This window comes from Mesoplodon bidens, assembly GCF_964165515.1.
Source record: "Mesoplodon bidens genome assembly, chromosome: 10".
NCBI classification, from domain to species: domain Eukaryota; kingdom Metazoa; phylum Chordata; class Mammalia; order Artiodactyla; family Ziphiidae; genus Mesoplodon; species Mesoplodon bidens.
This window is the reverse complement of record NC_138172.1, coordinates 58,435,714-58,446,463: the sequence shown is the minus strand read 5'-3', so window position 1 is coordinate 58,446,463 and position 10,750 is coordinate 58,435,714. Positions and strand designations below refer to the sequence as shown.

The 10,750-nt window shown below is 47.7% G+C and overlaps 1 long non-coding RNA gene across 1 annotated transcript in view; it reads right to left on the bottom strand.

Moving 5' to 3' along the window:
* Positions 1 to 286: 286 nt before the first annotated feature.
* LOC308623278 overlaps positions 287 to 10,750 on the bottom strand; it is an 879,001-nt gene continuing 868,537 nt past the window's right edge. The window contains exon 3 of the long non-coding RNA XR_014016796.1: positions 287 to 446. This is a non-coding gene — a long non-coding RNA (uncharacterized lncRNA). The remainder of the gene's footprint in view (positions 447 to 10,750) is intronic.

The following is a 10,750-nucleotide window of genomic DNA, read 5'->3' as shown; positions in this document are numbered from 1 at the left end:
AAACTCCAGCAAGCGTTTCTAGTGTCATAGGCCACTAGGCTGTGCACTAGATTCTAAGATGTAGGCGAAGGACTGCCCATCACTTCTGGGACCTGTAAGCCACGTTCAGTTGAGGAGAACTATATGCCACAAGAAGGGCAAGGGAGGCCTTCTTTCCTTAAGCCACTAGAACTTGTAAAGATGAACAACAGATATATCTCCCTTCTACCACACCTGGGAATTACAAAAGTGAAAGGGAAAGTGCAGGGAGAATGTTCTGTGCTCCCATTGGAAAAGAGCATGAAGGGAAACGTTTTTTTCCTCATTGGAATTACAGCGCTGCAGTTTCAAATGTGGCAGGGAAACACTGTTGTTCCGTATCTCCTCTTCTTAACACAATCCATTTCTCGTCACAGAAATAGGCAGGCCCCAGGTACAAGGCAGCCTGTGTCAAATCGGTGCTTAAACTCCAGCAAGCGTTTCTAGTGTCATAGGCCACTAGGCTGTGCACTAGATTCTAAGATGTAGGCGAAGGACTGCCCATCACTTCTGGGACCTGTAAGCCACGTTCAGTTGAGGAGAACTATATGCCGAAAGAAGGGCAAAGGAGACCTTCTTTTTTTACGCCACTAGAAGCTGTAAATGTGAACAGCAGATGTATCTCCCTTCTACCGCACCTGGGAAGTACAAAACACAGTTCGGACGCGCAGGGGGAAAGCTGTGTGGTCCTTGTGGAGAATGAGGCCTGAAACAGACCTGAAAACGTTCAGCGTTTTCGGAAGCCACTAGAATGTGTCAATGTGAACAACAGATGTACCTACATTCTACAGCACCGGGAAGCCCCAAAGACCGAAGGAAGGCAAAGGGAGAGTGCTTTGTTGTCCCTTTGGAAAACAGGGTTTGAAGGGATTCACTAAGGATTAATAGTGAATAGGTAAAACTTATGGAACGACCAGCATCGAGCTCAAGCTCTCTGTTTCAAGTCACACAGATAGAAAGGCCGCAGGTCCAAGGCAGCGTGGGTCAAAGCGGTGCTTTAAATGCAGGAAGCTTTTCGGTGTCTTAGGCCATGTGCCTCTGCACTAGGATGCAACATGTAAACGACAGACTCCCTGACACTACTCGGACCTGTAAGCCACTTTCAGTTGAGGACAACTATATGCCAAAAGAAGGGCAATGGAGGCCTTCTTTCCTTAAGCCACTAGAACGTGTAAATATGAACAGCAAATGTATCTCCCTTCTACCGCACCTGGGAAGTACAAAACACAGTTCGGACGCGCAGGGGGAAAGTTGTGTGGTCCTTGGGGAGAATAAGGCCTGAAACAGACCTGAAAACGTTCAGCGTTTTCGGAAGCCACTAGAATGTGTCAATGTGAACAACAGATGTACCTACATTCTACAGCACCGGGAAGCCCCAAAGACCGAAAGAAGGCAAAGGGAGAGTGCTTTGTGGTCCCTTTGGAAAACAGGGTTTGAAGAGATTCACTAAGGATTATTAGTGAATAGGTAAAACATGTGGAACGACCAGCATCGAGCTCAAGCTCTCTGTTTCAAGTCACACAGATAGAAAGGCCACAGGTCCAAGGCAGCGTGGGTCAAAGCGGTGCTTTAAATGCAGGAAGCTTTTCAGTGTCTTAGGCCATGTGCCTCTGCACTAGGATGCAACATGTAAACGACACACTGCCTGACACTACTCGGACCTGTAAGCCACTTTCAGTTGAGGACAAGTATATGCCACAAGAAGGGCAATGGAGGCCTTCTTTCCTTAAGGCACTATAACGTGTAAATATGAACAACAGATGTATCTCCCTTCTACCGCACCTGGGAATTACAAAAGTAAAAGGGAAAGTGCAGGGACAATGCTCTGTGCTCCCATTGGAAAAGAGCTTGAAGGGAAACGTTTTTTTCCTCACTGGAATTACAGCGTTGCAGTTTCAAATGTGGCAGGGAAACACTGTTATTCCGTATCTCCTCTTCTTAACACAATCCATTTCTCGTCACAGAAATAGGCAGGCCCCAGGTCCAAGGCAGCCTGGGTCAAAGCGGTGCTTAAAGTTCAGCAAGCGTTTATGATGTCATAGGCCTCTAGGATGTGCACTAGATTCTAAGATGTAGGCGAAGGACTGCCCTTCAATTCTGGGAACTGTAAGCCACGTTCAGTTGAGGAGAGCTATATGCCAAAAGAAGGGCAATGGAGACCTTCTTTTTTTACGCCACTAGAAGCTGTAAATGTGAACAGCAGATGTATCTCCCTTCTACCGCACCTGGGAAGTACAAAACACAGTTCGGACGCGCAGGGGGAAAGCTGTGTGGTCCTTGTGGAAAATAGGGCTTGAAAACTGACCTGAAAACGTTCAGCGTTTTCGGAAGCCACTAGAAGGTGTCAATGTGAACAACAGAAGTACCTACATTCTACAGCACCGGGAAGCCCCAAAGACCGAAGGAAGGCAAATGGAGAGTGCTTTGTGGCCCCTTTGGAAAACAGGGTTTGAAGAGATTCCCTAAGGATTATTAGTGAATAGGTAAAACATATTGGACGACCAGCATCGAGCTCAAGCTCTCTGTTTCTCGTCACACAGATAGAAAGGCCGCAGGTCCAAGGCAGCGTGGGTCAAAGCGGTGCTTTAAATGCAGGAAGCTTTTCGGTGTCTTAGGCCATGTGCCTCTGCACTAGGATGCAACATGTAAACGACAGACTGCCTGACACTACTCGGACCTGTAAGCCACTTTCAGTTGAGGGCAACTATATGCCAGAAGAAGGGCAATGGCGGCCTTCTTTCCTTAAGCCACTAGAACGTGTAAACGTGAACAGCAAAAGTATCTCCCTTCTACCGCACCTGGGAAGTACAGAACTCAAAAGGAAAGTGCAGGGAGAACGCTCTGTGTTCCCTTTGGAAAAGGGAGCTTGAAGGGAAACTTTATTTCCTCACTGGGATTTAGAGCGTTGCAGGCTCAATTGTGGCAGGGAAACACTGCTGTTCCGTATCTCCTCTTCTTAACCCAATCCATTTCTCGTCAAAGAAATAGGCAGGCCCCAGGTCCAAGGCAGCCTGGGTCAAAGCGGTGCTTAAAGTCCAGCAAGCGTTTATGATGTCATAGGCCACTAGGCTGTGAACTAGATTCTAAGATGTAAGCGAAGGACTGCCCTTCACTTCTGGGAACTGTAAGCCACGTTCAGTTGAGGAGAACTATATGCCAAAACAAGGTCAAAGGAGACCTTCTTTTTTTACGCCACTAGAAGCTGTAAATGTGAACAGCAGATGTATCTCCCTTCTACCGCACCTGGGAAGTACAAAACACAGTTCGGACGCGCAGGGGGAAAGCTGTGTGGTCCTTGTGGAGAATAGGGCTTGAAAACTGACCTGAAAACGTTCAGCGTTTTCGGAAGCCACTAGAAGGTGTCAATGTGAACAACAGAAGTACCTACATTCTACAGCACCGGGAAGCCCCAAAGACCGAAGGAAGGCAAATGGAGAGTGCTCTGTGGTCCCTTTGGAAAACAGGGTTTGAAGCGATTCACTAAGGATTATTAGTGAATAGGTAAAACATATGGGACGACCAGCATCGAGCTCAAGCTCTCTGTTTCTCGTCACACAGATAGAAAGGCCGCAGGTCCAAGGCAGCGTGGGTCAAAGCGGTGTTTTAAATGCAGGAAGCTTTTCGGTGTCTTAGGCCATGTGCCTCTGCACTAGGATGCAACATGTAAACGACAGACTGCCTGACACTACTCGGACCTGTAAGCCACTTTCAGTTGAGGACAACTATATGCCAAAAGAAGGGCAATGGAGGCCTTCTTTCCTTAAGCCACTAGAACGTGTAAACGTGAACAGCCAAAGTATCTCCCTTGTACCGCACCTGGGAAGTACAGCACTCAAAAGGAAAGTGCAGGGAGAACGCTCTGTGTTCCCTTTGGAAAAGAGAGCTTGAAGGGAAACTTTATTTCCTCACTGGGATTTAGAGCGTTGCAGGCTCAATTGTGGCAGGGAAACACTGTTGTTCCATATCTTCTCTTCTTAACACAATCCATTTCTCGTCACAGAAATAGGCAGGCCCCAGATCCAAGGCAGCCTGTGTCAAAGCGGTGCTTAAACTCCAGCAAGCGTTTATAGTGTCATAGGCCACTAGGCTGTGCACTAGATTCTAAGATGTAGGCGAAGGACTGCCCATCACTTCTGGGACCTGTAAGCCACGTTCAGCTCAGGAGAACTATATGCCACAAGAAGGGCAACGGAGACCTTCTTTCCTTAAGCCAGTAGAACGTGTAAATATGAACAACAGATGTATCTCCCTTCTACCGCACCTGGGAATTACAAAAGTGAAAGGGAAAGTGCAGGGAGAATGCTCTGTGCTCCCATTGGAAAAGAGCTTGAAGGGAAACGTTTTTTTCCTCACTTGAATTACAGCGTTGCAGTTTCAAATGTAGCAGGGAAACACTGTTGTTCCGTATCTCCTCTTCTTAACACAATCCATTTCTCGTCACAGAAATAGGCAGGTCGCAGGTCCAAGGCAGCCTGGGTCAAAGCGGTGCTTAATCTCCAGCAAGCGTTAATAGTGTCTTAGACCACTAGGCTGTGCACTAGATTCTAAGATGAGGGCGACGGAGTGCCCGACACTTCTGGGACCTGTGAGCCATGTTCAGTTGAGGAGAACTATATGCCAAAAGAAGGGCAATGGAGACCTTCTTTTCTTAAGCCACTAGAGGCTGTAAATGTGAACAGCAGATGTATCTCCCTTCTACCGCATCTGGGAAGTACAAAACTCAGTTCGGACGCGCAGGGGGAAAGCTGTGTAGTCCTTGTGAAGAATAGGGCTTGAAAACTGACCTGAAAACGTTCAGCGTTTTCGGAAGCCACTAGAAGGTATTAATGTGAACAACAGAAGTACCTACATTCTACAGCACCGGGAAGCCCCAAAGACCGAAGGAAGGCAAAGGGAGAGTGCTTTGTGGTCCCTTTGGAAAACAGGGTTTGAAGGGATTCACTAAGGATTAATAGTGAATAGGTAAAACATATGGGACGACCAGCATCGAGCTCAAGCTCTCTGTTTCTCGTCACACAGATCGAAAGGCCGCAGGTCCAAGGCAGCGTGGGTCAAAGCGGTGTTTTAAATGCAGGAAGCTTTTCGGTGTCTTAGGCCATGTGCCTCTGCACTAAGATGCAACATGTAAACGACAGACTGCCTGACACTACTCGGACCTGTAAGCCACTTTCAGTTGAGGGCAACTATATGCCAGAAGAAGGGCAATGGCGGCCTTCTTTCCTTAAGCCACTAGAACGTGTAAACGTGAACAGCAAAAGTATCTCCCTTCTACCGCACCTGGGAAGTACAGAACTCAAAAGGAAAGTGCAGGGAAAACGCTCTGTGTTCCCTTTGGAAAAGGGAGCTTGAAGGGAAACTTTATTTCCTCACTGGGATTTAGAGCGTTGCAGGCTCAATTGTGGCAGGGAAACACTGCTGTTCCGTATCTCCTCTTCTTAACCCAATCCATTTCTCGTCAAAGAAATAGGCAGGCCCCAGGTCCAAGGCAGCCTGGGTCAAAGCGGTGCTTAAAGTCCAGCAAGCGTTTATGATGTCATAGGCCACTAGGCTGTGCACTAGATTCTAAGATGTAAGTGAAGGACAGCCCTTCACTTCTGGGAACTGTAAGCCACGTTCAGTTGAGGAGAACTATATGCCAAAACAAGGGCAAAGGAGACCTTCTTTTTTTACGCCACTAGAAGCTGTAAATGTGAACAGCAGATGTATCTCCCTTCTACCGCACCTGGGAAGTACAAAACACAGTTCGGACGCGCAGGGGGAAAGCTGTGTGGTCCTTGTGGAGAATAGGGCTTGAAAACTGACCTGAAAACGTTCAGCGTTTTCGGAAGCCACTAGAAGGTGTCAATGTGAACAACAGAAGTACCTACATTCTACAGCACCGGGAAGCCCCAAAGACCGAAGGAAGGCAAATGGAGAGTGCTCTGTGGTCCCTTTGGAAAACAGGGTTTGAAGCGATTCACTAAGGATTATTAGTGAATAGGTAAAACATATGGGACGGCCAGCATCGAGCTCAAGCTCTCTGTTTCTCGTCACACAGATCGAAAGGCCGCAGGTCCAAGGCAGCGTGGGTCAAAGCGGTGTTTTAAATGCAGGAAGCTTTTCGGTGTCTTAGGCCATGTGCCTCTGCACTAGGATGCAACATGTAAACGACAGACTGCCTGACACTACTCGGACCTGTAAGCCACTTTCAGTTGAGGACAACTATATGCCAAAAGAAGGGCAATGGCGGCCTTCTTTCCTTAAGCCACTAGAACGTGTAAATGTGAACAGCCAAAGTATCTCCCTTGTACCGCACCTGGGAAGTACAGCACTCAAAAGGAAAGTGCAGGGAGAACGCTCTGTGTTCCCTTTGGAAAAGAGAGCTTGAAGGGAAACTTTATTTCCTCACTGGGATTTAGAGCGTTGCAGGCTCAATTGTGGCAGGGAAACACTGTTGTTCCATATCTTCTCTTCTTAACACAATCCATTTCTCGTCACAGAAATAGGCAGGCCCCAGATCCAAGGCAGCCTGTGTCAAAGCGGTGCTTAAACTCCAGCAAGCGTTTATAGTGTCATAGGCCACTAGGCTGTGCACTAGATTCTAAGATGTAGGCGAAGGACTGCCCATCACTTCTGGGACCTGTAAGCCACGTTCAGCTCAGGAGAACTATATGCCACAAGAAGGGCAACGGAGACCTTCTTTCCTTAAGCCAGTAGAACGTGTAAATATGAACAACAGATGTATCTCCCTTCTACCGCACCTGGGAATTACAAAAGTGAAAGGGAAAGTGCAGGGAGAATGCTCTGTGCTCCCATTGGAAAAGAGCTTGAAGGGAAACGTTTTTTTCCTCACTTGAATTACAGCGTTGCAGTTTCAAATGTAGCAGGGAAACACTGTTGTTCCGTATCTCCTCTTCTTAACACAATCCATTTCTCGTCACAGAAATAGGCAGGCCGCAGGTCCAAGGCAGCCTGGGTCAAAGCGGTGCTTAATCTCCAGCAAGCGTTAATAGTGTCTTAGACCACTAGGCTGTGCACTAGATTCTAAGATGAGGGCGACGGAGTGCCCGACACTTCTGGGACCTGTGAGCCATGTTCAGTTGAGGAGAACTATATGCCAAAAGAAGGGCAATGGAGACCTTCTTTTCTTAAGCCACTAGAGGCTGTAAATGTGAACAGCAGATGTATCTCCCTTCTACCGCATCTGGGAAGTACAAAACTCAGTTCGGACGCGCAGGGGGAAAGCTGTGTGGTCCTTGTGAAGAATAGGGCTTGAAAACTGACCTGAAAACGTTCAGCGTTTTCGGAAGCCACTAGAAGGTATCAATGTGAACAACAGAAGTACCTACATTCTACAGCACCGGGAAGCCCCAAAGACCGAAGGAAGGCAAAGGGAGAGTGCTTTGTGGTCCCTTTGGAAAACAGGGTTTGAAGGGATTCACTAAGGATTAATAGTGAATAGGTAAAACATATGGGACGACCAGCATCGAGCTCAAGCTCTCTGTTTCTCGTCACACAGATCGAAAGGCCGCAGGTCCAAGGCAGCGTGGGTCAAAGCGGTGTTTTAAATGCAGGAAGCTTTTCGGTGTCTTAGGCCATGTGCCTCTGCACTAGGATGCAACATGTAAACGACAGACTGCCTGACACTACTCGGACCTGTAAGCCACTTTCAGTTGAGGGCAACTATATGCCAGAAGAAGGGCAATGGCGGCCTTCTTTCCTTAAGCCACTAGAACGTGTAAACGTGAACAGCAAAAGTATCTCCCTTCTACCGCACCTGGGAAGTACAGAACTCAAAAGGAAAGTGCAGGGAAAACGCTCTGTGTTCCCTTTGGAAAAGGGAGCTTGAAGGGAAACTTTATTTCCTCACTGGGATTTAGAGCGTTGCAGGCTCAATTGTGGCAGGGAAACACTGCTGTTCCGTATCTCCTCTTCTTAACCCAATCCATTTCTCGTCAAAGAAATAGGCAGGCCCCAGGTCCAAGGCAGCCTGGGTCAAAGCGGTGCTTAAAGTCCAGCAAGCGTTTATGATGTCATAGGCCACTAGGCTGTGCACTAGATTCTAAGATATAAGTGAAGGACAGCCCTTCACTTCTGGGAACTGTAAGCCACGTTCAGTTGAGGAGAACTATATGCCAAAACAAGGGCAAAGGAGACCTTCTTTTTTTACGCCACTAGAAGCTGTAAATGTGAACAGCAGATGTATCTCCCTTCTACCGCACCTGGGAAGTACAAAACACAGTTCGGACGCGCAGGGGGAAAGCTGTGTGGTCCTTGTGGAGAATAGGGCTTGAAAACTGACCTGAAAACGTTCAGCGTTTTCGGAAGCCACTAGAAGGTGTCAATGTGAACAACAGAAGTACCTACATTCTACAGCACCGGGAAGCCCCAAAGACCGAAGGAAGGCAAATGGAGAGTGCTTTGTGGTCCCTTTGGAAAACAAGGTTTGAAGAGATTCACTAAGGATTATTAGTGAATAGGTAAAACATATGGGACGACCAGCATCGAGCTCAAGCTCTCTGTTTCTCGTCACACAGATAGAAAGGCCGCAGGTGCTAGGCAGCGTGGGTCAAAGCGGTGTTTTAAATGCAGGAAGCTTTTCGGTGTCTTAGGCCATGTGCCTCTGCACTAGGATGCAACATGTAAACGACAGACTGCCTGACACTACTCGGACCTGTAAGCCACTTTCAGTTGAGGACAACTATATGCCAAAAGAAGGGCAATGGAGGCCTTCTTTCCTTAAGCCACTAGAACGTGTAAATGTGAACAGCCAAAGTATCTCCCTTCTACCGCACCTGGGAAGTACAGCACTCAAAATGAAAGTGCAGGGAGAATGCTCTGTGTTCCCTTTGGAAAAGAGAGCTTGAAGGGAAACTTTATTTCCTCACTGGGATTTAGAGCGTTGCAGTCTCAATTGAGGCAGGGAAACACTGTTGTTCCATATCTTCTCTTCTTAACACAATCCATTTCTCGTCACAGAAATAGGCAGGCCCCAGATCCAAGGCAGCCTGTATCAAAGCGGTGCTTAAACTCCAGCAAGCGTTTATAGTGTCATAGGCCACTAGGCTGTGCACTAGATTCTAAGATGTAGGCGAAGGACTGCCCATCACTTCTGGGACCTGTAAGCCACGTTCAGCTCAGGAGAACTATATGCCACAAGAAGGGCAACGGAGACCTTCTTTCCTTAAGCCAGTAGAACGTGTAAATATGAACAACAGATGTATCTCCCTTCTACCGCACCTGGGAATTAAAAAAGTGAAAGGGAAAGTGCACGGAGAATGCTCTGTGCTCCCATTGGAAAAGAGCTTGAAGGGAAACGTTTTTTTCCTCACTGGAATTACAGCGTTGCAGTTTCAAATGTAGCAGGGAAACACTGTTGTTCCGTATCTCCTCTTCTTAACACAATCCATTTCTCGTCACAGAAATAGGCAGGCCCCAGGTCCAAGGCAGCCTGGGTCAAAGCGGTGCTTAATCTCCAGCAAGCGTTAATAGTGTCTTAGACCACTAGGCTGTGCACTAGATTCTAAGATGAGGGCGACGGAGTGCCCGACACTTCTGGGACCTGTAAGCCATGTTCAGTTGAGGAGAACAATATGCCAAAAGAAGGGCAATGGAGACCTTCTTTTCTTAAGCCACTAGAGGCTGTAAATGTGAACAGCAGATGTATCTCCCTTCTACCGCATCTGGGAAGTACAAAACTCAGTTCGGACGCGCAGGGGGAAAGCTGTGTGGTCCTTGTGGAGAATAGGGCTTGAAAACTGACCTGAAAACGTTCAGCGTTTTCGGAAGCCACTAGAAGGTGTCAATGTGAACAACAGAAGTACCTACATTTACAGCACCGGGAAGCCCCAAAGACCGAAGGAAGGCAAAGGGAGAGTGCTGTGTGGTCCCTTTGGAAAACAGGGTTTGAAGGGATTCACTAAGGATTAATAGTGAATAGGTAAAACATATGGGACGACTAGCATCGAGCTCAAGCTCTCTGTTTCTCGTCACACAGATCGAAAGGCCGCAGGTCCAAGGCAGCGTGGGTCAAAGCGGTGTTTTAAATGCAGGAAGCTTTTCGGTGTCTTAGGCCATGTGCCTCTGCACTAGGATGCAACATGTAAACGACAGACTGCCTGACACTACTCGGACCTGTAAGCCACTTTCAGTTGAGGGCAACTATATGCCAGAAGAAGGGCAATGGCGGCCTTCTTTCCTTAAGCCGCTAGAACGTGTAAACGTGAACAGCAAAAGTATCTCCCTTCTACCGCACCTGGGAAGTACAGAACTCAAAAGGAAAGTGCAGGGAGAACGCTCTGTGTTCCCTTTGGAAAAGGGAGCTTGAAGGGAAACTTTATTTCCTCACTGGGATTTAGAGCGTTGCAGGCTCAATTGTGGCAGGGAAACACTGTTGTTCCATATCTCCTCTTCTTAACCCAATCCATTTCTCGTCAAAGAAATAGGCAGGCCCCAGGTCCAAGGCAGCCTGGGTCAAAGCGGTGCTTAAAGTCCAGCAAGCGTTTATGATGTCATAGGCCACTAGGCTGTGCACTAGATTCTAAGATGTAAGCGAAGGACAGCCCTTCACTTCTGGGAACTGTAAGCCACGTTCAGTTGAGGAGGACTATATGCCAAAACAAGGGCAAAGGAGACCTTCTTTTTTTACGCCACTAGAAGCTGTAAATGTGAACAGCAGATGTATCTCCCTTCTACCGCACCTGGGAAGTACAAAACACAGTTCGGACGCGCAGGGGGAAAGCTGTGTGGTCCT